An 18794-nucleotide genomic window follows, 5' to 3' on the forward strand; every position below is an offset into this window, starting at 1 on the left:
ACCACGACAAGCTCTGCCACACCGACACCCAAACACACACACACCAGGACAGGCTCTGCCACACCGACACCCAAACACACACACACCAGGACAGGCTCTGCCACACCAACACCAAAACACAAACACACCACGACAAGCTCTGCCACACCGACACCCAAACACACACACACCAGGACAGGCTCTGCCACACCGACACCCAAACACACACACACCAGGACAGGCTCTGCCACACCAACACCAAAACACAAACACACCACGACAAGCTCTGCCACACCGACACCCAAACACACACACACCAGGACAGGCTCTGCCACTCCGACACCCAGACACACACACACCAGGACAGGCTCTGCCACTCCGACACCCAGACACACACACACACACACACCAGGACAGGCTCTGCCACACCGACACCCAGACACACACATCAGGACAGGTTGAGCTACGCAAAGCATAAAAAATGTTTCTGCTGGTTTGTTGTTTGTGTGTTTTTCCCCTTGTGTATTGATGCCCCAGCCAGCCCTCTTTGTACATTATGCCCCAACACCCTTGTGTATTGATTTATGTAATGTCCCCAGCCAGCCCCCCTCGCTTGTGTATTGATGCCACCTTTTGTACTGGTTAATGTACCCATGTGTATTGCCCCCAGCCACCCACCCCACTTTGTATATTGATTTATGTGTTATGTAGTTATACCCCAGCCACCCCCTTTTTGTATTTAATTGTTGTCCCAAGGCAGCCCCCCTGGCCCTCAGCCCTCCGCCGGATGTACAGGTTCACAATGCATTGCCATTAATGGGTTTAAGGACAACTCGCTGTCCTTAAGGGGTTAATTTATTAATAGTGCAGCAGAAGCCACATATGTGACGCCTCGTAACGCGTTCAACAAAATAAGACAAAATTAAGCAACGCAAATCCCAACTAATGTGCAAAATGCAACAAATGATACATTAAAAAAACAAAGAAACATGCAAATCCTCAAATAATTACTAGAAATATGAGAAAATGTGTATATAAATATATTTCCAAAATCAAAATGCTACTAAATGTTGGGCTATTTTTTATCAAATTATCGGCTTTATCAACAAGTTTTGAAGCAATTTTACATTTTCTTCCAATTTTAAGCTATTTTTCTTTAAATATATCTCTTTTATAACAAATTTGGTATTATAATAAAAATAAGAAAAAGCCATATCTTTTGTTAAAAAAAAAAAAATATATAATTTGTGTGAGTGCATGTTTTTTTTTTTTCTTTCATAAGTGACGAACTTACATATAATATATATTTCCCCAATCCAAAAATAATAATAACCTTACCCCTCCACCAAGAGGAGGGCCAGGAGGGCCAATGGAAAGTAGCGGGAACGTGCCATATTTTGTGAACATTTTGTATTTTTCTTATTTTTTTATTATTTATTTTTTGCTAGAAATACATAAAAAAATGAAATTAATACCTTTGCTTTATGTATTATAATTAAAGAGGAAACAAATTAAAATAATTGCCCGAAAAATATGAAAAATATGTATAAAAATATAGTATTTCCAAAATCAAGGCGCTATTTAATGTCCAACTACTTTTATCAACTTAAGCAGTTTAGTGACAATTTACATGGTCAAAAAATACGATTGTTTAACATTTTTATTTTTCTATATTTTAATAATTATTATTCATAATAATTAATTTCTTCACAATTAAAATTGGACTATAATTAAGAAAAATAGTATCAAAAGTAAAGCTTATTTTTTCTTTAAAAAAAAAAACTCACAAAAGATAAAAATATATTTATTTACTTATTTATTTATTTAAAATGGCTATGAAGGGGTTAATAATGCTTTTGCACCTGCCTGCATACCTGCACGAAAAACATTTTTGACGGAAACCATCATTGTAAAGCGAAGGTCGACTTGAGGTCAAGGGCAGACTGACCACAAAATAGAACAAAGGACATATTTACCCATTCTGGGGGGACAAAACAAAAAGAACTGCTGCATTTTTTGAGATTTTTTTTTTATTTTAACCGAAAAAGAAAAAAATTCTGTTTTCACTGCTGGTTGCTTTTTATTTCCCTAGGAACTGCATAAAAAAATTAAATAAATTTTATGGCTTCAAAAATATTACAATTTAGAGCCAGTTTAGTTTTTTGGGTGGAAAAATAAGGCAGAAAATGGAGTTTTAAAACAGATATAAGAACGGGTCGGTAGCCGCGCAAGAATCCAAACACCTGAACGTCTAACTCATTCGCTGGGACCCCTGATTTTTTTTTTGTACGCTGGTTTCCTATAAATAAACCCTCCACGGACCCCCAGCGATCCTAATCTAACACCGACGAGCGGCCAAGGTCTGCACACTCGGGAGAGTTCCCGGTATCAGCCGAAAAACGCTCTAATTATAGACGTTCTGTATTTATTACATCACAAACCGGGACCCCGCATCGCTTCTCCCCCCGTTCTGTGCCTGGACAGCAGAGAGACCGAGCGACATCTTTACACAGAAAAGAGGGCTTTAGAAAAGCAGGAAACATTTTTCTTGTTTTATGAACATCACACAAAAAAAACATCCCCTGGAATTTCCAGTACAAACGTTCTGTGTAAACGCTTTACACGGGAATCTCACCGTTTTGTCTCAGATTAAAAATAAGTTTTCAGAAATATCGCTCTGTTATTTTTTTACCCCAGTTGTAGTTTTTTGCCCCATTATATAACGCTTTCAGGCAGCTGCATATCAGCCGTTTGTATGATTCTCGCTCTGTTATCTGACCCCCGATCTACTAACCCCCCCCCGACTCCTTATCATACTGCCAGGGGAGGGCTGGCAGCCTAAGGCCTGGGGGACAAGTCTAGTCAACTGGCCCATTGCACCATCAAAGCGGCTGCGAGCGACATTGACGGCAGTCACTCCACCGGCGCCTAATGAAATTAAAGTGGCCGGCGTGCAAACACTGCATGCCTCAGCTCTTCATCGCACCCCTTTTAATACGTGGGAAGAGGAGCTGAGGCACGGCCGTTGGGGCGTACCTAGAGTAGTTGGCACCTGTGGCACCCCCCCCCCACACACACACACACTTTAAAACTGCATAGTTTCTATGGTTAGGCAAACATTGACAGGGTACAGCATAATTGTTTTCATTATAGACTGAGGCACACATTGACAGGGGTACAGCATAACTGTTATCATTATATACTTAGGGATTACGCGGTACCACCGTCAATGTGTGCCTATACATTGAGCCAGACACTGACAACCCCTATCACTATATACTAAGCCAAACATTGATGTGGTGTAGGCTTACCACTTTAGTGACTGGCATAGTATATAGTAGTGATGCACCGAAATGAAAATTCTGGACTGAAACTGAAAATTCAGCATTCACTTGGCCAAAACTGAAAAAAAAAAAACTTTACAAAAACTTTATTAAAAGTAACACCAACATTAGACACAAAAAATCAAGAACAATATTAACATATATATATATATATATATACATATATATAACAACAATCACAATCCTATCATGCTCAGGTTCTAGCATGTGCTGGCTGACTTAGCATGATAGGAGTGTGATTGCTGTTTGCAATTATATATATATATATATATATATATATATATATATATATTAATACTGTTATTGAATTATTCTGTGCAATAAAAGTGTTAACACACCGAAGTTGGACCAAAAAAATAATTGATAACAGCAATCACACTCCTATCATGCCTAGGCAGCCACTACATGCTGGAATCTGTGCATGAAAGGAATGTGATTACAGCCTCCCTATGCCAAGCTATCCCCCAACACTTACACATCCATGCTATCTCAAACCCTCATTCACAAACATTCAGCATAACACCCATCACTCTCACACACTCACTAATCCACTCTCCCTGAATCTTGTCCTACCTTTCCTCTGTCACTCTCACTTTTCATCCTCCTCTTCTTCTTCTCGCACTGAGCGCGGAAGACGGTGGGCGTGGCTTCAGTGTTGTATTCCGGGAATTGACACGGCGCACAGCGTTTCTGAAGGCGTGCCGGCATGGTGGCACCCCACCAGGTACGCTACTGGCATGACGGCCGCATTCAATCCTGCTTGCAGCTGCTTAGTTTTTAACTTAGCGGCTGTAATGAATGCTCGTCTGCCGGCCATCCGTCCGGCCCACCGGCCCGGATTCAGGGCGGCCTGGGGGGCAATTGCCCCCCAGCCCAGCCCGCCCCTCCATACTGCCTGTGGAGAAGTATAGAATGGCTCAGTCTTAATCACCCAGCCGGACTCTCTGACTAATGAAAGTCTATGAAGGAAGAGACTTCATCAGCATCGCCATAAAGCATCAGCTCAGTGCGGTGTTTGAGCACTGAAGGGTTATATTACTGTATACAGCGCTGGGGGGGGGTTATATTACTGTATACAGCGCTGGGGGTTATATTACTGTATACAGCGCTGGGGGTTATATTACTGTATACAGCGCTGGGGGTTATATTACTGTATACAGCGCTGGGGGGGGGTTATATTACTGTATACAGCGCTGGGGGTTATATTACTGTATACAGCGCTGGGGGTTATATTACTGTATACAGCGCTGGGGGTTATATTACTGTATACAGCGCTGGGGGGTTATATTACTGTATACAGCGCTGGGGGGTTATATTACTGTATACAGCGCTGGGGGGTTATATTACTGTATACAGCGCTGGGGGTTATATTACTGTATACAGCGCTGGGGGTTATATTACTGTATACAGCGCTGGGGGTTATATTACTGTATACAGTGCTGGAGGTTATATTACTGTATACAGCGCTAGGGGTTATATTACTGTATACAGCGCTAGGGGTTATATTACTGTATACAGCACTGGGGGTTATATTACTGTATACTGCGCTGGGGGGCTATATTACTGTATACAGTGCTGGGGGGTTATATTACTGTATACAGCGCTGGGGTTATATTACTGTATACAGCGCTGGGGGTTATATTACTGTATACAGCGCTGGGGGTTATATTACTGTATACAGCGCTAGGGGTTATATTACTGTATACAGCACTGGGGGTTATATTACTGTATACTGCGCTGGGGGGCTATATTACTGTATACAGTGCTGGGGGGGTTATATTACTGTATACAGCGCTGGGGTTATATTACTGTATACAGCGCTGGGGGGTTATATTACTGTATACAGCGCTGGGGGTTATATTACTGTATACAGCGCTGGGGGGTTATATTACTGTATACAGCGCTGGGGGAGGTTATATTACTGTAAACAGCGCTGGGGGTTATATTACTGTATACAGCGCTGGGGGTTATATTACTGTATACAGCGCTGGGGGGTTATATTACTGTATACAGCGCTGGGGGGGTTATATTACTGTATACAGCGCTGGGGGGTTATATTACTGTATACAGCGCTGGGGGTTATATTACTGTATACAGCGCTGGGGGTTTTTATTACTGTATACAGCGCTGGGGGTTATATTACTGTATACAGCGCTGGGGGTTATATTACTGTATACAGCGCTGGGGGTTATTTTACTGTATACAGCGCTGGGGGGTTATATTACTGTATACAGCGCTGGGGGTTATATTACTGTATACAGCGCTGGGGGTTATATTACTGTATACAGCGCTGGGGGTTATATTACTGTATACAGTGCTGGAGGTTATATTACTGTATACAGCGCTAGGGGTTATATTACTGTATACAGCGCTAGGGGTTATATTACTGTATACAGCACTGGGGGTTATATTACTGTATACTGCGCTGGGGGGCTATATTACTGTATACAGTGCTGGGGGGGTTATATTACTGTATACAGCGCTGGGGTTATATTACTGTATACAGCGCTGGGGGGTTATATTACTGTATACAGCGCTGGGGGTTATATTATTGTATACAGCGCTAGGGGTTATATTACTGTATACAGCACTGGGGGTTATATTACTGTATACTGCGCTGGGGGGCTATATTACTGTATACAGTGCTGGGGGGGTTATATTACTGTATACAGCGCTGGGGTTATATTACTGTATACAGCGCTGGGGGGTTATATTACTGTATACAGCGCTGGGGGTTATATTACTGTATACAGCGCTGGGGGGTTATATTACTGTATACTGCGCTGGGGGGCTATATTACTGTATACAGTGCTGGGGGTTATATTACTGTATACAGTGCTGGGGGTTATATTTCTGTATACAGCGCTGGGGGGTTATATTACTGTATACAGCGCTGGGGGTTATATTACTGTATACAGCGCTGGGGGGTTATATTACTGTATACAGCGCTGGGGGAGGTTATATTACTGTAAACAGCGCTGGGGGTTATATTACTGTATACAGCGCTGGGGGTTATATTACTGTATACAGTGCTGGGGGGTTATATTACTGTATACAGCGCTGGGGGGGTTATATTACTGTATACAGCGCTGGGGGGTTATATTACTGTATACAGCGCTGGGGGTTATATTACTGTATACAGCGCTGGGGGTTTTTATTACTGTATACAGCGCTGGGGGTTATATTACTGTATACAGCGCTGGGGGTTATATTACTGTATACAGTGCTGGGGGTTATATTACTGTATACAGCGCTGGGGGGTTATATTACTGTATACAGCGCTGGGGGTTATATTACTGTATACAGCGCTGGGGGTTATATTACTGTATACAGTGCTGGGGGTTATATTACTGTATACAGCGCTGGGGGTTATATTACTGTATACAGCGCTGGGGGGGTTATATTACTGTATACAGTGCACGGGGTTTAGGAGTGTGTGGCGCGCATGTTGCGCTCCATGTGGTCGTTTTACCGTTTCCGTCCCGTTTCTCTGTGTAAAAGTTATTGATTTTCTGTAAGCTGGGACATGTAACGGAATCATCGTAATTAACCTACTTTGGACAAGCGATTATCGATGACGTTCTTTGAATTAATAATAGCGGCCGTGGGCTACCAACCTCACGTGCCCATCTCTGCAAACTCTCAGGGTTTTTGCCCCAGGGTGAAGGGGCAGATTTTCAGGGTCACACATTTTGAAGAGGACTCTTTCCTATGCTCCCAGTTGATAATTTCTTATGTTATGGCTGATATCCCTGCTTGAATGCAGGTGACTCGAGTATAATGACATGGTCAAGCTTTCTATGAGGTCCGGTATTAGAGTCATTGCTGTGCTTTCGTGGATTGTTTATCTGAAGAAGAGACATCCGAGGTCCGTCTTTCTGTATGTTACCCTTAAAAAAAGGAAATAACGTCAACTGAAGAGCCTACTTTTGGTTGTATTTCCTTTGTTTTCGTGGAAAGAAACATAAAATAAATCTTGTCAATCAAATCTAGGGGGTCAGAGGTTAGGATTGTTCTGAGTAAAAGTCATTTATCTGGGACAATCATTAGAATCGAGTCTCTGCCCCGCTCCATGCAATGCCAGGGAGCTGCATTCCTCATACACATCACAGCTTCCCACGGCTAAAGCAATCCATTTATTGGCCAATTGAATTGTAATAGATTGCAAGCTTTCCAGACTAGCAATGCCTCTTCATACGGCGTATTGTAGAAGACCTTGCAGCGGTGCATGAGCTGCTGTGAAGGAAGGCGCCGGACAAGGTTAGCGTGTGTACATGCGTGTTATGTACAGAGGAGGCAGGGGCTGGGGCAGGGGCTGGGGGTAATCAGCTTTCTTGCCCCCTGGGCCAGAAGGTACCAGCCCCCCCCCCCCAGTTAAATCCAGTGTTGATGGTCGGACCCTTGGTGTTGCGTTGCCCTTGATCTTTTGTTGTGGGTGATAATAGACTTTGGGGACGGACCGACTCCATCACGCAACGAGAAGCAGGAGGTGGATGGAGACACTGATCCAACATGGCCCCCGGCAGATAAAAGCAGTTGCCATGGCGAGGAATTAGATGACATGACACATTGTATCGATGGGTTTGGCGTTAACGTCGTAAACATTCTGAGGGGCATTGAGAAGGAAAGAAGGGCATCAGGGGAGAGGGATTTGATTTTAGGCATAGAGAGGGACTGGATTAACTAAACAGGGAAACTTGGTTGGGATAAGCAGCCTCTCCCTGACAATGAGCCGAGTTTGACGTTTGAGAACAGCTCGGGACTTTGGGGGGGATTTAGAAAGCCCTCTGGAATGCCTACAGCTGACGTAGGTACCCCGTAGGCCGCGGTACCCCTAACAGTAACAAGTACCCCCCCATCCGTAACCTCAGCAGCTTCCCCCAAAAGCCACCGTCTGGGACAGCGCCCCCTGCTCCCTCCTCGCGATCCGGACGTTCCCGGCAAACCACAAAAGCGTCGGTAACACAACAGGCGAGACGCCGGGCTTCTTCCATGGCGCCGTCCGTGTGAGTTCCTGGAAAGAGTCCATAGAAAACAGAACGGTAGGAGAGGAACTTCCTATCCATAAAGAGAGGAACTTCCTGTCCGCAAAGAGAGGCGCTTCCTGTCCGCAAAGAGAGGCGCTTCCTGTCCGCAAAGAGAGGCGCTTCCTGTCCGCAAAGAGAGGCGCTTCCTGTCCGCAAAGAGAGGAGCTTCCTGTCCACAAAAAAAGGAGCTTCCTGTCCGCAAAGAGAGGAGCTTCCTGTCCACAAAGAGAGGAACTTCCTTGTCTGCAAAGAGAGGAGCTTCCTGTCCACAATGAGAGGAGCTTCCTGTCCGCAAAGAGAGGAGCTTCCTGTCCGCAAAGAGAGGAACTTCCTGTCCACAGAGTCTATGAGCTCGTTTTCCAACATTTTCAGCAAAGCCGGTGCAAAAGGACTTGGCAAGAACAGACGTAGTGAGGACCCCTTCCGGCAGCGTCTGTACCTCAAACACCACACTGATGCTTTATGGCAACGCTAATGAAGTCCTTCACTCCATAGACTTTCATTAGTCAGAGAGTCCAACTCGGTGATCAAGACCAAGGCATTCCAATGTTTCTCACAGGCAGTATGATAAGGAGTCAGGAGAAACGAGTCATAAAACAATGGGTGCAGGGTCTTCTTTTCATATAAAATTCCATAAATAATTGCATAATATCCGGAGAAAACACTTTGCCCTTACATTTTTCATAATCCATTCCATCTGAAGAAGAGACCTCTGAGCTCCCGAAAGTTAATTTAACTTAAAACTTTTTATTGGGCCAACGTAGAAAAAAAAGCCGCTCCGGAAAATACAAGCGAGACGACCCAGTAATAAATCTGTGTGCGCAACAGGAGACCATAGCGCCCAGCAATCCTGTACTTGCAGGGACTGGCACAATAACCAGACGCGTGTTGCGGCCAGTATCCTGATCATTGGGACAGCTGGAGATTTTTAGGTGGGCAGCGCATGATTTGAGGGGGGGTTGGGGTAAGGGATTCCGTGGACAGAATGTATTGTGGGTACTGTTAGCGCTACCAGGAACGGGGCCCCCAATGTGTGAAACGGGCCGGGGGGAGGGGCGCGGAGGAGAGGCAGGGGTTAATGATGCATGTGGTCAAACAGGAAGGAAAATACAGTAGATTTGACTAATATTTCCCTAATAAGAGACCATTAAGCCTCCCGCTCCGTAACACGATCCAGATTGGACCCGGTTATGGCTTCATGTAATCGAAGAGTCTTTCCTGAGACGCCGGCCCCTTCCTGTCAGACTGAGGAGTCCTATCCACGTCTAAATCCCCTCACTGTATCACCCTCTACCACCTCTGCTGGGAGGCTGTTCCAGCCAAGTCACAGCACACAGAAAAGGGTTTTATATGAAAATACACCGATGGTCGTTCAGGAATTAGTTGGATAAATTCGAGCTTCTGTCCCCCTGGATGGACTCCACGAAGAGGCTCATCGCGGATGAATGAAATGCGGTCAGAAATTGCAGACAGAAGGGACTTCGTGAGACTCGGCAACGGAGGAACTCGATCTGGGACTCGATTGACAGGTAGTACAATGTCTAGTTGTCATGGCAACCCAACTCTCTCTTTCTCCGTCTGCAGGAGGTAATGCAAGAATTGAGCTTTCAGGCCCACTCACCGCTGCTGCAGAAAAACGGCATCTTTAACCTTTACGGTTCCAGAAGGTTGCTTTTATTTTACTGAGGGGGTGGTTGGGTAAGTGGAGCAGTCTCCCAGCAGAGGTGGTAGAGGGTAATGCAGTGAGGGGATTAAACATGCACGGGATAGACATACGGCTCCTGAATCTAAGACGAGACCAACGACTGATTAAGGTTTGACTCTTTATGGGCAGACATGACGGGCCGGGGAAGCCGCCACAACGTTCCCTCCTTTGTTAGCAATCAAGCCCATTTTGATGACTTTACCCGACCGATTGTAACACAACCCTCGCTTTTCTACACAATATCATTTCTCCAGAGCGCTGCGCCACCGCCAGCATGCGCGACATCACATACATAACCAGAGTGCCTTAAACGACGGAGGGTTAGAAACGTCCATCCCTGGCGGCGAGTAAAGCCAAGCCAACGGTAATAAAACAGGCCAAAGCTTGGGGGACGACCTGCTCGACGGCACCATCCAGCGCAAAACACATTTACAGGAAGGAGCACAGAAAGGATCCAATCGTCACATGCCAAATGGTCTCGAATATTCTAGACACCTAGCGGCTGTGTGAGGAACTGCAAGTAAATTACACATAATAGCTTAAGCTAGTGCGCATAAAACAGAGCAGCCCAGGGGGCATATGCACCCCCGAGCCCTGAGCCCCAAGCCCCTTTTGCCCCGACCCCTATGCCAGGCCTTTCCTGATCGTATTCTGCACAGCTCATATTATTATACTCAGTCGGCGCACGCGGGTTCTCCAAATATCGCAGTTAGAAAATCCTCCCTGGGCTCAGGGGTCACTTCCAGGGACCTGGGGGGGGGGTGTAGTTCTCATTAGGGGACCGTCCCCTCACACACTCACACTCACACACACTCACACTCACTCCTGTGTCATTTATTATACAGCCGGTGCACATGGTGTCTGCACTCGGTATATACGGTCATTTGATACGCACCACAGGAATGATGTCAGTTAATTTATTCCGCGTTAAATGAGTTAATTAGTCCAATAAAACATTATTACCCCACCGTTTATATCACCCGGTATTATTACCCCACCGTTTATATCGCCCGTTATTATTACCCCACCGTTTATATCGCCCGTTATTATTACCCCACCGTTTATATCGCCCGTTATTATTACCCCACCCTTTATATCGCCCGTTATTATTACCCCACCGTTTATATCGCCCGTTATTATTACCCCACCGTTTATATCGCCCGTTATTATTACCCCACCGTTTATATCGCCCGGTATTATTACCCCACCGTTTATATTGCCCGTTATTATTACCTCACCGTTTATATCGCCCGTTATTATTACCCCACCGTTTATATCGCCCGTTATTATTACCCCACCGTTTATATCGCCCGTTATTATTACCCCACCGTTTATATCACCCGTTATTATCACCCCATCGTTTATATCGCCCGTTATTATCACCCCATCGTTTATATCGCCCGTTATTATTACCCCGGGCACAGGAGGAAATCACACCGACACCGGAATTCCCAACTGAAATGATCCAGAGACAACTGAATGTTTTAACCCCTCCTGTGCCACTCCACTGCGCCTCCTGTGTTAAAGCAGGGGCATGGTGCAGCCATGCAGCATGTTCTGATGAATTGGAAATGAAAATGAACACGGAGCTTACCAGCAGGGAAGAGAGCAGCAGCCGGTGATCAGCGAGCCAGCACCAACCTTCAAGCAGAATCCAACAGGTCCTTCCTGCGTGTGAGGATGAGGCAGGCTGGGTCACCTGTGTCCAGGCAGGGAAGTGAGGATGAGGCAGGCTGGGTCACCTATATCCAGACAGAGAAGTGAAGATGAGGCAGGCTGTATCACCTGTATCCAGGCAGGGAAGTGAGGATGAGGCAGGCTGTATCACCTGTATCCAGGCAGGGAAGTGAGGATGAGGCAGGTGGGGTCACCTGTGTCCAAGCAGGGAAGTGAGGATGAGGCAGGTGGGGTCACCTGTGTCCAGGCAGATATGTAAGGATGAGGCAGGCTGGGTCACCTGTGCATATGTAGGGATGTGAGGATGAGGCAGGTTGTGTCACCTGTGTACAGGCAGGGATGTAAGGATGAGGCAGGCTAGGTCACCTGTGTACAGGCAGGAATGGGCTGTGTGGCTTCCCCAACAACAAAGGGTCAGATCTGAGCCCCCAGCAGCAGTAGATGAGGATCTAGCCGGACGCCGCACACATGGAGGCTCTGACCGCTCAGTCTGCGATTCCAAGAAGGAATAAATGCCCCGGCCCGGGGCAACAAACCCCCCCGCAGCTACACGCCGCACATGCCAAGAATGAAATGCCACCGGAGAGCCGGCAGGCAGGGCGACAGCCGGCAGCCGCAGGAGCTCCACAGCGCCACCTGCCGTCACCGAGCCGCACAGCAGCCTCTTTGTCCTGCTCCAGAGTCCAGGGCCCGGGCTCGGTACCCCCCGTGGGTAACCCCCAGCTCAGTACCCCCCGTGGGTAACCCCCAGCTCAGTACCCCCCGTGGGTAACCCCCAGCTCAGTCCCCCCCGTGGGTAACCCCCAGCTCAGTACCCCCCGTGGGTAACCCCCAGCTCAGCACCCCCCGTGGGTAACCCTAAGCTCAGTACCCCCCGTGGGTAACCCCCAGCTCAGTACCCCCCCGTGGGTAACCCCCAGCTCAGCACCCCCCGTGGGTAACCCCCAGCTCAGTACCCCCCCCGTGGGTAACCCCCAGCTGCTGCGGAAATATAACTCCAACTAAAGTGAAGCAGATGATCCAAAACCTCCTCTGCTGGTTGAAGAGGCCCTAAAGCACTTCCACTCACAACAGCACAGACTCAGGGAGATGTTACTGTCACCTGCCTGGGAGTGATGGGGGTTATAGTGTGAAGCAGCTGGTGTAGAAGAAGTCTCTTTAATTTATCAGTCATGGTGTGAATATGAAAATGCAGCAATGATATGGGGAATAATATGAACCCGGGCACAGGGTACGGCCAATGCCACCCACCCCCACCCCCAACCCCTGAGAGTGGCATTATCTTACCCCGATCAGGGCAGATCATCCCCTCAGTCTTATTAATAGGGGTCAGTGGCCCCTTATTGTGGAATCGGCCTCGCTAGTGAAGCGCAGGTCTTGGTGGGCTGGTTGGCTACCTTGGAACTGGCCCAGTGTGTTATATATAACAGAGTATGTGTAACGGCAGCTTTAATCCCTGCTTTAGAACAGGTGTGATAGTGTTGTTTGATTATGGTAAACATTTTTGATTGGGAAATGGTCCAACCTAATCCATGTTATGGTGACTTTAACAATTTCCAGTTTCTGCCAATAACTAAGTTTAAAATGACCAATTATAGTCCCTTCTACACCACGACTGCTCCGGCCAATGGATGCGCTTCCTTTAAATACACATGGTGTCCCTATACAAGTGAATGGGGGGAGGGGTTTGAAGTTCTACCCCCTCTCCAGTTGGAAGGGCTCTTGGGGCAATAAAACTGTCCCTTCAATGATGGATATTTAAAGGGACACTCCGGCCATCATATAACCGTCACCGTGTGCACCCAGTACACTGCGCCATTACGGGGTTAAAAATAACATTTAACCATTTATGGAGGCTGTGGGACAATTAACCCTGTGGGTGCTAGAAGGGTGGACAGTAAAAATCACTGTTGGCCCCCTTGGCACCCAATAGCAGAGTCTACCCATATGTATTCTCCTCCAGATCCAAACCATTAACCCTTTGTGCATCATGGCTGGCCTTAAAGAGGCACGAGATATGATCACCGCGATACTTATATTACAACGGGAGAGCTTTCCTGCCCCTGATTGGCTGCTTCACCGGCTCCTTCATTTCTTTTCTTTTTTCTTTCTATTATTTTCTTATTTTCTTTTACATTAAACGTCTCCTAAAGCCCTTTAGTGCTGCCTGAGACATTAAACTGCCCCTATATACACAGCATCAGTATGGGGATTAACTCTCTAAGAACTGGAGCCATGTGCAACTGAGAAACAGGGTCATAAAAAGAACTTGAAAAGAGTAAAAAGTGGGATTAGCGTTAAAAATAGTAAACCCCATTTAGGACGGTATAAAGCGCCAGAGAATGACAATACGAGGGGAGTTTATTCAACAAGAGACCGGAATCTAACACTAGAGGGTCAGAGACTGAGATAGAATGGAAGGAAGTTTTACTTTACTGAGAGGGTGGTAGATACAGGGAACAGCCTCCCAGCAGAGGTGGTAGAGGGTAATACAGTGAGGGTATTAAACGTGCATGGGATAGACATACGGCTCCTGAATCTAAGACGAGACCAACGACTGATTAAGGTTTGAGTCATTAACAGCAGGAGAAACGGGCGACTAGACGGGGGCCGTCCGGGGGCCGATCTGCAGGTGGGTTCTAGGTCTCTGTGATCTATAAGCAACCATGTCCTGTACTTGGCATTTAGAATATCATTACAGAAAAGCCCCATTTCTCACCTGTGCCCCTGGGACCGGGATGCCCTCTTCTTGGAGGTGACGGCGGCAGACGGTGCTCCGACCTCTGCTTATAATAATCCTGGAGAGCAAATGCCGGCTGCTCAGCGATTCAGGAGAGGAATAAACCAGACGGCCATCCCACGGGAGGCGGCTCCTTGGACTGCTCCGGACTACATGTTTTTAGTAGAGAAAAAAACCCAGCGCTGTATACAGTAATATAACCCCCAGCGCTGTATACAGTAATATAACCCCCAGCGCTGTATACAGTAATATAACCCCCAGCGCTGTATACAGTAATATAACCCCCCAGCACTGTATACAGTAATATAACCCCCAGCGCTGTATACAGTAATATAACCCCCAGCACTGTATACAGTAATAACCCCCAGCGCTGTATCCAGTAATATAACCCCCCAGCGCTGTATACAGTAATATACCCCCCAGCGCTGTATACAGTAATATAACCCCAAGCGCTGTATACAGTAATATAACCCCCAGCGCTGTATACAGTAATATAACCCCCAGCGCTGTATACAGTAATATAACCCCCCAGCGCTGTATACAGTAATATAACCCCCAGTGCTGTATACAGTAATATAACCCCCCAGCGCTGTATACAGTAATATAACCCCCAGCGCTGTATACAGTAATATAACCTCCAGCGCTGTATACAGTAATATAACCCCCCCCCAGCGCTGTATACAGTAATATAACCCCCAGCGCTGTATACAGTAATATAACCCCCATCGCTGTATACAGTAATATAACCCCCCAGCGCTGTATACAGTAATATAACCCCCAGCACTGTATACAGTAATATAACCCCCCAGCGCTGTATACAGTAATATAACCTCCAGCGCTGTATACAGTAATATAACCCCCAGCGCTGTATACAGTAATATAACCCCCAGCGCTGTATACAGTAATATAACCCCCCAGCGCTGTATACAGTAATATAACCCCCCAGCACTGTATACAGTAATATAACCTCCAGCGCTGTATACAGTAATATAACCCCCAGCACTGTATACAGTAATATAACCCCCCAGCACTGTATACAGTAATATAACCCCAGCGCTGTATACAGTAATATACCCCCAGCGCTGTATACAGTAATATAACCCCCCAGCGCTGTATACAGTAATATAACCCCCAGCGCTGTATACAGTAATATAACCCCCAGTGCTGTATACAGTAATATAACCCCCAGCGCTGTATACAGTAATATAACCCCCGGCGCTGGGTTTATTCTTCGCATTGTACACATTGAGTGTTTTGTATTATTGTAGGACAGAATCTCGCTGTAAAATATCACATATAATATGTTTTTACCCGTTTGGGCCATTTGATGCCCTGACGCCGGTTAAACACATTTAGAAAAATATATGAAACGTATGACTGTTTTCTGATAATGTGGGGTCTAAATTCTGTCTGAAAAACAAAAAAGGTACATTATGCCAGTTTTTGGAGATGATTGTGAACACATGGAAGAGCTTCCCTGCAGTGGTGGTACGGACTAATGGTCTAGTTATAGATTCATGCTTTTCCCCCCAATCTCCCAAAGGTTTTATATGACTTTTTGGGACAAATATCACTTATAACAAAGAAATATGCTAAAAATGAATAAGGGAGTATTATGCTGGGTCCAATAAGCTTTGAAGACCTCAGAGGTCTCTTCTTCTAATGTAAATCCAGCCTCACAATCAATAGCATTAAGCAAAATGTTTTAAAAACTCCCACTTTTTAATGGTTTACGTCCAACATTTTTCTCTGCGCTGGGATAATTCGGCGTGTTGTGAAAGTCGGGGTCTGGATGCCGTCAGGCGGGGGGGGGTTCGGGGGCCGGTTTGTGTGACGAAGCCTCCATCACTGGGACCACCGTCGGGGTCTGGATGCCATCAGGCGGGGGGGGGGGTCGGGGGCCGGTTCGTTCCGACTTCAAGGTTTTTAGAACGTCGCAAATTGTGTTTTCACAACATTCCGTTTATTCATTTATTGGCAAAACAATACGAATGTTGCAAAATGTGAAGTAAGAAGTAAAACAGCCATGCTTTGTAATCCGCTTGTCAGCTTTTGGTAAAATAGTTGGGTAAAAACCATAAAAAATGATTTAAGCTAAAATTCCAGGATTTTGGGGGGGGGGATTTTTTATTTTAGTTAAAAAAAATTGGGGATTATGTTTTGGTTGAGACCTGCTGTCACGACTCAAACCAACCTTAATCGTTGGTCTCGTCTTAGATTCAGGAGCCGTATGTCTATCCCATGCATGTTTAATCCCCTCACTGTATTACCCTCTACCACCTCTACTGTGGGGCTGTTCCACTTATCCACCACCCTCTCAGTAAAAAAGTTTTCCTTCTGAACATTAGCGTATTTCTGGATCTGCTTCCCGGGGGATGCGGCATCTGCGTTACTTTACGATGATTTGTAAAAACATTCCTGCCTTATCTGGTCTTATCTTCCGTGGTGAGTAAAGAGCTCCAGGCTCCGTAACTTATGACATCATATGACAGCGTAGATCGAAATGGGTGGGCTGGGAAATCATTCACCATCACGTTATATTCATCACTATTTGTATGGAAAACGAGAAGCTTCTGACTTGCGGTAAAGCGAGGTTGTTGTGTGGGAAATCACCACCACCACGACCCAAAGAGATTTACTGTGAACTGGATAAGAAACAGACGCGCATGCATGAGCAGGCAAGCCTGGAACCGGACCTACGATTCATTCCGCGGGAAGAAAAGTGTGTCTGGCGTGGCATGGGGAGCCCTAGACAGGCTTCCCCAGTAACACAACAGCCTCGGGCATGTTTATCAGACAACATGCTAACTGCACGCAATCTATTCCTGCCCCACAGAAATAAAAAAAAACTTCAAATCGGAGCACAGAAAGGATCCAGACACAGTGGAAATACAGACGAAAGCATCTGTTGCTCTAGACACCCTCTGGCGGCTATTTGGTGAATTGCAGGCATTAAATAAAAGGTCCGGGGTGACAGGAGAGAACAGGAAGCGGCTTCCAACTTCCTGCTCGGGCTGACGGAAGGAGAGAACAGGAAGCGGCTTACAACTTTCTGCTCGGGCTGACAGGAGAGAACAGGAAGCGGCTTCCTACTTCCTGGTCGGGCTGATGGAAGGAGAGAACAGGAAGCGTCTTACAACTTCTTGCTTGGGCTGACGGGAGAGAGAGAACAGGAAGCGGCTTACAACTTCCTGCGCAGGCTGACGGGAGGGAGAGAACAGAAAGCGGCTTACAACTTCCTGCTTGGGCTGACGGGAGGGAGAGAACAGGAAGTGGCTTCCAACTTCCTGTTCGGGCTGACAGAAGGGAGCGAACAGGAAGTGGCTTCCAACTTCCTGCTCGGGGTGACGGGAGGGAGAGAATAGGAAACGGCTTCCAACTTCCTGCTCGGGCTGACGGGAAGGAAAGAATAGGAAGCAGCTTCCAACTTCCTGCTTGGACTGACAGGAGGGAGAGAATAGGAAACGGCTTCCAACTTCCTGCTCGGGCTGACGGGAGGGAGAGAATAGGAAGCGGCTCGGGTCTGCACTGAGGGATCATGGGAAACAAAATGTACAATCTCTTTGAAGAAAAAAAAGGTCCAAAAGGTTATGTTTGGGGACAGGACACAGACATCTCCAAGTCACAAGACATGAAGGTTTCGATATTTATGATCTCAATCGAGATGAGAAAAGCGATAAGACGGTGACTAGAAGGTTCCCTATCAGTGGGGAAATCGGCCAATGGCAGCTGCCGGCACCGGGATTCTGGTGCGAAGCAGTGAACTCTGCGCGTGGGAGTCCTCCTCACCCTGATTAACGTTAATAGTTAATCCGGCGACATTATTTCCCTGGAGTCGCTTCCTCATACTGAACATTAGCCACCAAGGACCGTCAGTGGCCATTACGCTGCGTCACAGTGTCAGATCCGGTGGCCCCCATATATTATGGGACCCCAGGGATCCTACGGCTTATACATTGACACTAAAATAGTAACGCCCAATGAGTTACCCAAAGGCTCTAATACCGGTCGTCACGGAAACCTTGATTTATCATTATTTAAAGATACACTTATTTGAGTCACCTGTATTCAAGCAGGGAGATCAACCATAACATACTAGGAGCAAAAGCACCAACTGGGAGTCTTATATATGATCACAGCGGGGGAGGGGGCTCCAGACTGTGTGACCCCTGAGAATCTGCCCCGTTACCCCGAGATTGGGGCAAAAACCCTGAGAGTTCCCTGGTGTGTTATGACATTTGGGATTGTTTATTACTTTGGGTTTATTTTGTCCATTACCTCAACATCATTTACAGGGAGCCACCGCTTGTAATTCTCTTCTC

The sequence above is a fragment of the Spea bombifrons genome, chromosome 2 (assembly GCF_027358695.1).
Source record: "Spea bombifrons isolate aSpeBom1 chromosome 2, aSpeBom1.2.pri, whole genome shotgun sequence".
NCBI classification, from domain to species: Eukaryota; Metazoa; Chordata; class Amphibia; order Anura; family Pelobatidae; genus Spea; species Spea bombifrons.